Here is an 8,038-nt window from a genome sequence, read left to right on the forward strand (position 1 = left end):
TGGCAATTTGGGAACCCACATGCAATTGTATATTTGTATATTTATTGTATTATTTATGTATTTGCCTATTATTGACCACCTTAAGAACTGTGTTCATTAATATAATATTCATAATATTTACCTGCCTGCAAGCAGAAATGAGCGGTCCATTCGATCCAGACGTAGTGAGTGACAGTCAGTGACGCAGCAGAACGGTGAATGCAAGTCACGTGACGTCCACCTTCACCTCGCTACAAAGTTACTTGTAAACAAACGTCTATCATCCTTGTGCAGTGGCCTGCAGCTGCAGCGTGCGTCTCTAACTACTACTGTAAGTGCAATATTTAGCTCAATGATGTCTGCAGTGCTGCAGCTGTAGCCTGTATCTTAATTGTACCATTGCTCTGAGTTTATACTGCCGCCCGTTTCTGTAGCTATGTTTATTTTTAAGCTCCATACTGGTTGGATTGACTGTGCTTGATTGCCTGTTTCCTTTCATGTACTGACGTCCTTATTATAAGCATAGTACACCTGCTTGCTATTTCTGTGATGTGATGTGATGTGTGAAGAGCGTGCGTTTGTATGTTTAAAGCACTTTCAGCACGTCAGGTCGAGTCTGTGCAGTGTGAACTGTTTGGCCATTGTGTATTATGTATTTCACGGGCGTCGCCATTGCGCAACATCTCGCAGCTGCGGTGGGCCCTTTGATGTCCAATTAAGCCACTTTTAGCTCAGTTCAAGGCTGCAGTGATTATCATTGGAATAATTGATTTATGTTTAATGTTATTTCGCAGCTTGTATGGATGCTGGTATTGTGTATTAATGGTTATGGGGAAGTTAATGCACTTATTTATCTTGATAGTGGATATTGTCTCATCATAGTAGGGTACAATTAATTTTTGACAGGCGCTGGCCCCTCCTATGTCCCGCTTTGAGGGCGCGTGTAAACATAAACTTTAACACAAACATGAAATGCCATTGATAATGAATGGCCAGTTTTGAGTGTTTGTGTTCAAACAAAACATTGCGTAAACACAAACATTGAAGACGAAGGTTAGGACGCAAATTGTGACTCACTTCACACGGGTGTGATTTTGTATTATTATTATTTTTCTGTAGGGAGGGAGTAGTGGAGAAGAGATCCAGTGTAGGCCTATAGTACCAAAAGACATGTCATTTTATGTTTGGCTGTGCTCGGGTGTATTGCCCTGTCAAAATAGCAGACCTACAAGCTTGTAGATCTGCTATTTTCAGCATGAAGCCATCCATTACGAGTACGACAGCAGCAAGGCCCACCAAAGATATTTTCTCTTTGACAAAATCAACTGCAGGTTTACTCGACAACTTAATATCTTATGTTTGGTCAACTAAAACTAGACCATATAAACCTCTTCAGATGACTGAAATATGACTATACTAATAGATAGTACTAAATTAAATTATTCTCAAAAACGTGCTGTCAAAATCTGTGGTTTTCCCATGTATTCTATTCGTCTCTGTCCTGATGACCTCATAGAACAATACAGGTCAAAGGTCAGGGTGATGATGACTGTTCAGAGAGAGAGAGAGAGAGAGAGAGAATGCTTTATTCATACAAACTGAAATCAATCATTATTCTGGCTTTAACCATACTTTTGAACAGTAATTCTACATCATTGTCCACTGAGAGAGAGAGAGAGAGAGTCACAGTGCGTGCGTGGTGTGTGATAAATGATGAGTGCGTCATTCAGACATTGAACCTCTGACCTCTACTCTGGTGTCTGTGTTCTTATTTGCCGTGTTCCTGTGTTTTTGTTAACGGGTCATTTTAGAGCATGAGGCTCAGCATATACGTGACCTGTTGTTTGGCTTTAGTTATTGATCAAATGGCTATGACCGATCAATATATGGCTGGAATACGTCAGTGTTCATGAGAACGTATACACACGCGCCAGGCGTCAGTATGGCGCGCACTAGACATTTAGAGGGGCAGGTGCTCGAGTGAAAAAAGGGCACCTTGCTTGTGCACCGCGTGGAACCAGCCAGTTGCCGTTTATAGTGTGAGATTTATACATTTTGGGGCATAATTAATACATTAGAAGGTTTATTTTTTAATCAAGAATTGATTGAGAATTGGGGTGGGGGGCACAAAAGGGCGCATTGCTGTCCAAAGGGCAAGAGCATGGTGGTGCTCTAGCACCCCCTAGTGTCTATCTGTGCACGCCACTGCCAGGCGTGAGGCTGGGAAGCTATATGGCTGTTTGGGAGTCCGTGGCATGGAAAAGGACTGGTTAAACCACACCAATGCAATGAGTTGCATTGGTTTTGGTTCTACCTTAAAAACCTTTTTGTCCCAACCCGACCCTTGTGGTGTGGTTTGGGCTGCCCCCCCTGGTGGAGATTTTTTTCTACACTTGAGTGCACTTTTCTAGTTTTAATATGAATGGTAATGATGTCGTAAGCCACGCCCCTCAGTGTGTACCAGAGAGAGAGCGGGGGGGGGAGAGGTTTAGAGGGGAGAAGAGGATAGGGTGATAAGGATGTTTGCGTTAGTTCATGCGTGTGAGTGGGTGTGTGTGTGGGTGGGTGTGTGTGTGTGTGCGTGCGTGCGTGTATATGTGTGTGTGTGTGTGTGTGTGTGCGCACGCTGCAGGAAACTGCAGCAAGGTCAATATGTGACCAAATGATTTAGAACCCCTCCACTCTTAACTCCCCAGACACCTGCTCTGTGTGTGTGTGTGTGTGTGTGTGTGTGTTCGTGTTGTGTGTGCGTTCGTGTGTGTGTACTGTGCACTGTGTGTGCGTGTGCGTGTCACAACATTGCAGCAAGGACAACATGGAGCTAAATGGTGCAGAACCACTGAAATGAATTCCCATTGAGAGAGTTGTCAGCTCAGCTAAACGGGGACCTGCCTGTCTGTCTGTCTGTCTGCCTGTCTGTCTGTCTGTCTGACACTAGGAAGGTTTTTATGCTGAATTCACAATACAACAGCAGTGGCAACGGTTTCTATTCCTCCCTTTTATAGCGAAATATCTGTGTCTCGAGAACATGCAGTAATCCTGGTCTCTAAACTGCCTCCCCCTGGCCAGCCGGGGCGCCTTGATGGAGGGGAAAGGAACTGGTCGGAATAACGTGTTCCTTCCACGCGCTATACGTCCAACCAGGGGAAACTCTTCCCTGTCAGGTGTAAAGGAGCAACTTGGACACTCATGCATGAAGGAAGCATGAATCAAGTCCGTTGCTCTCCCCAGGTTGGCGGAGGGTGTGTAGAGCCCAGGATCACATTAGATAATTGACACGGGTGAAAAATGGGTTACAAAATCATGGGATAAAAGAATATATATATTTTAAAAAAAGCATGTTCTTGTGGTCCAACGAGAGCTCCACTGCTCTGAAAGGATCAAAGCCAGCAGGAGAGCTCCCAGGCAGGCAGGCAGGCAGGCAGGAGTATACAGACACCCCATGCATGTGCCTCGGCTCTTTGTAAACATTTAGGTAAGAAATAGGCCATGCAGTTTGTTGCTCACTCTTTGATTAATTCCACTTCCTCGGACGAGCCCTCCGGCGGCATCTTTAAAGTAATTTCGATTCTCCCTAGAATGGCTGTGATATTACATACAATTCATGCATTCAAACACACATGCAGTACAGTAGATTGCTCCTAATATGCACGCCCGGGTAGCAGACTGAGTGGGGTCCTCCAGGGAGTCCCAGGGGGTCCCCAGCTAAATGATATAGTTTGGAACCAAACGGACCCTACAATTTGGTTCCATTTGTACACTCTCAGAGTTAATTTAACATTGATTTTTCAATATGAATTGGGAAGTCAGAGATAGAAATGCCATTAAATTGTGGGCCCGTAGACTAATGCACGTCAAACTGAGGGTCCTTGAAATTAAAATGGTTGAAAATCACTGCTAGAGCCATAAGAATCTTCTCTTATGGGGGTCCCTTGTATATCTCTTCAAATGGGGGTCCGCGGGCGAATTAGTGTCAATTTGTGGTCCTTAATTGGCATGAAAATGTTCTGGAACCACTGGCATAAAAGTGTTACTATACTCGCCCCAGGGATTAATTGCCGCACTGATCCAATGAAAACTTCCTTTGGACACACACACACACACACACACACACACACACACACACACACACCCACACACACAGTATCAGAGCCATAGAGTAAACATACATACAGTACTCCAGTTTTGGTGATAGGTTATCACCGTTTTAGGTGATAGCTTATCACCTACAACGGTGATAAGAGTTGAGGCCATCATACTCGCGGTGATGTCCTTATAAGGATTGACCCCCGCCTGAGCCGCCTCCCTGTGGTTTACCCCAACTTCTAGACCAATCAGTGAACGGGGGGTGATATAGCTCCAGAGTGAAAAGACTTTGTCTGATAGTAAAAACAGAGAGAGATGGGGGTCTGTGTCCGCGGTGATAGCTGATCGTCACCGCGACTGACGTAATGGTGTAGTTTCCCAACCCTTTAAAAACTACACCGCGGTGGTGATAAGCGATCGCCAAAACCTGGAGCATGTATGAGCCTTTTTAGACAGAGTTCTGACGACTCTCCGTTCACTTGATGGGGCTTCAGTCCAATAGCGGCTCTTCTACGTATGTTTGCCAGCGTTACACATTTATTTCTTGATCGCCTTTTGTCTTGATTGTTTAAACATGACATCATGGGCCGCTATATGCTCGATAACGGGCTTGCATCAGCCCAAAGCTCATTGATAACCAGGCCATACTGTTTTTTTTTTAAACCTGTGAATGTATGTTGTTTGTATGTCTGGCCTCGTGGGGAAAGATGGTGGGGAGGATTGGGAAAGGAGTTGTGGGAGAAAATGTAAAAAACAAAGAGTTGTATTTTCTTTCTCTGAAACTTGCAATTATGTCATACTCTTTGAATAAAATGTATATATATAAAAGAAAATATAAAAAAAAGATTGTTATCGGTCATCGAGCTCCACCCCCGTCTGTAACAGTATACCTCCCCTAAGCTCTCTTATATATCATTCAACATAATTAAAACTGCAGTAAAACTAAAGCCATCATCCTCCTCAGTCTTTCCTGTATTAAAGTGAACGTTCCCTTCGGTCTATAATAATGTCTTTCCTGTATTAACCCATTTCGACCTGAGGACGATTCTACAAGTGCGTTCTAAATCATGACAGTTTTCAGAAAAGAACTATGTTTCCATGTCAGTGGTGCTCAACCTTTTTTCGTGTCAATTAAGGACCCCCAGAATTATCTGTAATTGGCTGCCGACCCCCACCCCCCATCTGAAAATATGTAGTTCCAGAGACACCCCCCCCCCCCCCCAGAAGCAAAGATTTTATTTCCCGACCGTCGAGAATGGGCTATAAAGTGAACACAACATTTCTTCATTCCCTGCCTTCGGTCTACAAACAGGAGAGTCCTTAATGAAGTCCAGACCACAGCCTCTGCCTGCTGAGCAAATGTTTCACATTACACAAGGATTATGTCACTTACGTCATCCTAGTTTCCTATCCCTCCATTTCCCCCCGCAACTGTTCACACAGGGCAGCTCATATAGAGCCAACAGCAGTCTGCTTTATCGTTACAGTATAGCGTGCCTGTTTATTCACGTGATGTATTAATAACCTACTGTCTAATGTACTGTCTACTAATGTATATATAGTCTAGTGTCTAATGTATATTCTACTGTCATGTTACTCATGTCTGTTGTGTTGTGTTGTGTTCTGTACTGCATGCGGATGTTTGTTTTGTTCCGGGGTTGTATGTTAATAGTGTAAGGTTATTTAAGGTTGTCAAAGCTGTAGTCTCGGCGTTGCCAGACTGTTGCCTCTCGCAAATTGCCAAATGCTTCCGTCATGCAGTCTGGAGCAACGGAAGAGAGCTGTCATGAGAGAAATATACAGTATAGTGGAAGTGGAGCCTCCTCCCCACTTCCGTTTCGTCTTTGCAGGTCGCGCAAGTATATCCTAATATAAATAGAAAACATCTAACTAAGCATATATAGCTTGTTGCTTTGCAGAAAAGGATTTTTCTTTTTTTTAAATGTAAAGATATTTTAAAATATATTTTCGTGAACGGAAATTGCAGATTTCTTCCAGCTGTTCCAGACTATATAGCATCCGGAGATTGTGGAATAGTTGTCTATGGCTACGCGAGACTATCAAAGCTGTAATACTGTGTGTGTGTGTGTGTGTGTGTGTGTGTGTGTGTGTGTGTGTGTGTGTGTGTGTGTGTGTGTGTGTGTGTGTGTGTGTGTGTGTGTGTGTGTGTGTGTGTGTGTGTGTGTGTGTGTGTGTGTGTGTGTGTGTGTGTGTGTGTGTGTGTGTGTGTGTGTGTGTGTGTGTGTGCGTGCGTGCGATCAGTGTGGGTGCTGCACACACCAACAGAACAAACACGATGGAATTACAATAACAGTGAAGCCACATGTTGGCTTCTGTCCGAGGAAAGAGCTTGGTTCGAGAAGAGAGAGAAACAGGACGTGTGCTTCTGATTCCTGTGCATCCGCCGGCGGCAGTGTTGATTTTGACAGCAAATTTATATTTTATTTATTTATTTTTTAATCATAGTCTCTTGAATGATTTTCATTCAATGTTTTGTCACATTTGAGTCACCTGGGATGTTTAGCGTTAGTCTAGTTTTAGTCGACTAAGTATCGTAAGATTTGGTCTACGCAGTTGGTTTAGTCGACTAAAATGTATTTTGGCGGGGCCTTGATACCGTCGCAAGGGCTGATTTTACACTTGCTGAAAATAGCCGATCTACAAGCTCTGTCACTCCGCGACGCGCTGTGAGCCTGTAGATCTGCTATTTTCAGCATGCAACCAAGTGTAAAATGACTTATACTGCATATCTTGTCCACTATAGTCCCTTCCTAACATTTTAGTCTATAGTTTTTATTTGTTGACGAAATTGTCAACACATTTAGTCTTCGTTTTAGTCATCGTAGCTTAGTTTAGTTTAGTCTTAAAGGTAGTCGACGAACATTTTCCGTTCGTAGTATTAGTTGATGAAATCAGCGGTGGCTGGCGGAGTGTCAGTGTGTGTTTCACGTTTTGGGATTCTCCGTCCGTCCGTCCGTCCGTCCGTCCGTCCGGCTGGCGTAGGTGATCAAAAGGTCAACCAATGTCACGCCTGGGGTCCACCTATGCTTTCTATGGCATATAGGCAGCTCCCAGCAGGATCCGCCGGGAGAATCTATAGACGCAGCTGTGTGACATGAGACTGATTAAATAGAGTGACAGACGATCAGAAAATCAGCAGAGAGTGATCGACGTTTACGCTACTCGATGCCGAATGGAAGTGGACTCGGAAACCCAGACTCATTTTTTTTTTTTTTTTTAAACAAACGTCTGGGTTTCCAAGGCTATATGTCACTGTGACCTCACGTCTGTCTGTCCCATTCTTGTGAACGAGGTGTCCCTGCAAGAACGCCTTGAAGACATTTAATGACGTTGGCGCAAAACGTCCACTGGGTCTCAAGGATGAACCCGATTGGACGTATAGCTGGTCAGAGCAGGTCAAAGGTCGCTGTGTGACCTCACAAAACATGTTAATTAAACTCCTTCACAGTGCAGTTCATGCATGTGAACGCTGGGCGGCAACTGGTCTTTTTTATATATTATTTTGTTATTATTTATTATTTATTATTTATTATTTATTATTTATTATTTATTTTATTTTATTTTATTATTTTGTGGAAAGACGGGAGACAATACATTCTGAACAGAACCAGTATCTTTTGCTAGCTAGATGGGTAGATGGGTTTCATACAGTGAGCTGGTCTCAGGTCAGTCTGATGGGTGTCATACAGTGAGCTGGTCTCAGGTCAGTCTGATGGGTGTCATACAGTGAGCTGCATGGTCTCAGGTCAGTCTGATGGGTGTCATACAGTGAGCTGCATGGTCTCAGGTCAGTCTGATGGGTGTCATACAGTGAGCTGCATGGTCTCAGGTCAGTCTGATGGGTGTCATACAGTGAGCTGGTCTCAGGTCAGTCTGATGGGTGTCATACAGTGAGCTGCATGGTCTCAGGTCAGTCTGATGGGTGTCATACAGTGAGCTGGTCTCAGGTCAG

At 43.9% G+C, this 8,038-nt stretch overlaps 1 protein-coding gene across 1 annotated transcript in view; it reads left to right on the forward strand.

The window, feature by feature from the left end:
- Positions 1-239: 239 nt before the first annotated feature.
- Positions 240-8,038, forward strand: part of LOC308329473 (galectin-5-like) — a 38,293-nt gene continuing 30,494 nt past the window's right edge. The window contains exon 1 of the mRNA XM_080783792.1: positions 240-310. The gene's annotated coding sequence lies outside the window, so the exon portion shown is untranslated. The remainder of the gene's footprint in view (positions 311-8,038) is intronic.

Source organism: Protomyctophum bolini, assembly GCF_963924005.1.
Source record: "Protomyctophum bolini genome assembly, chromosome: 15".
In the NCBI taxonomy this organism is placed as follows: Eukaryota; Metazoa; Chordata; class Actinopteri; order Myctophiformes; family Myctophidae; genus Protomyctophum; species Protomyctophum bolini.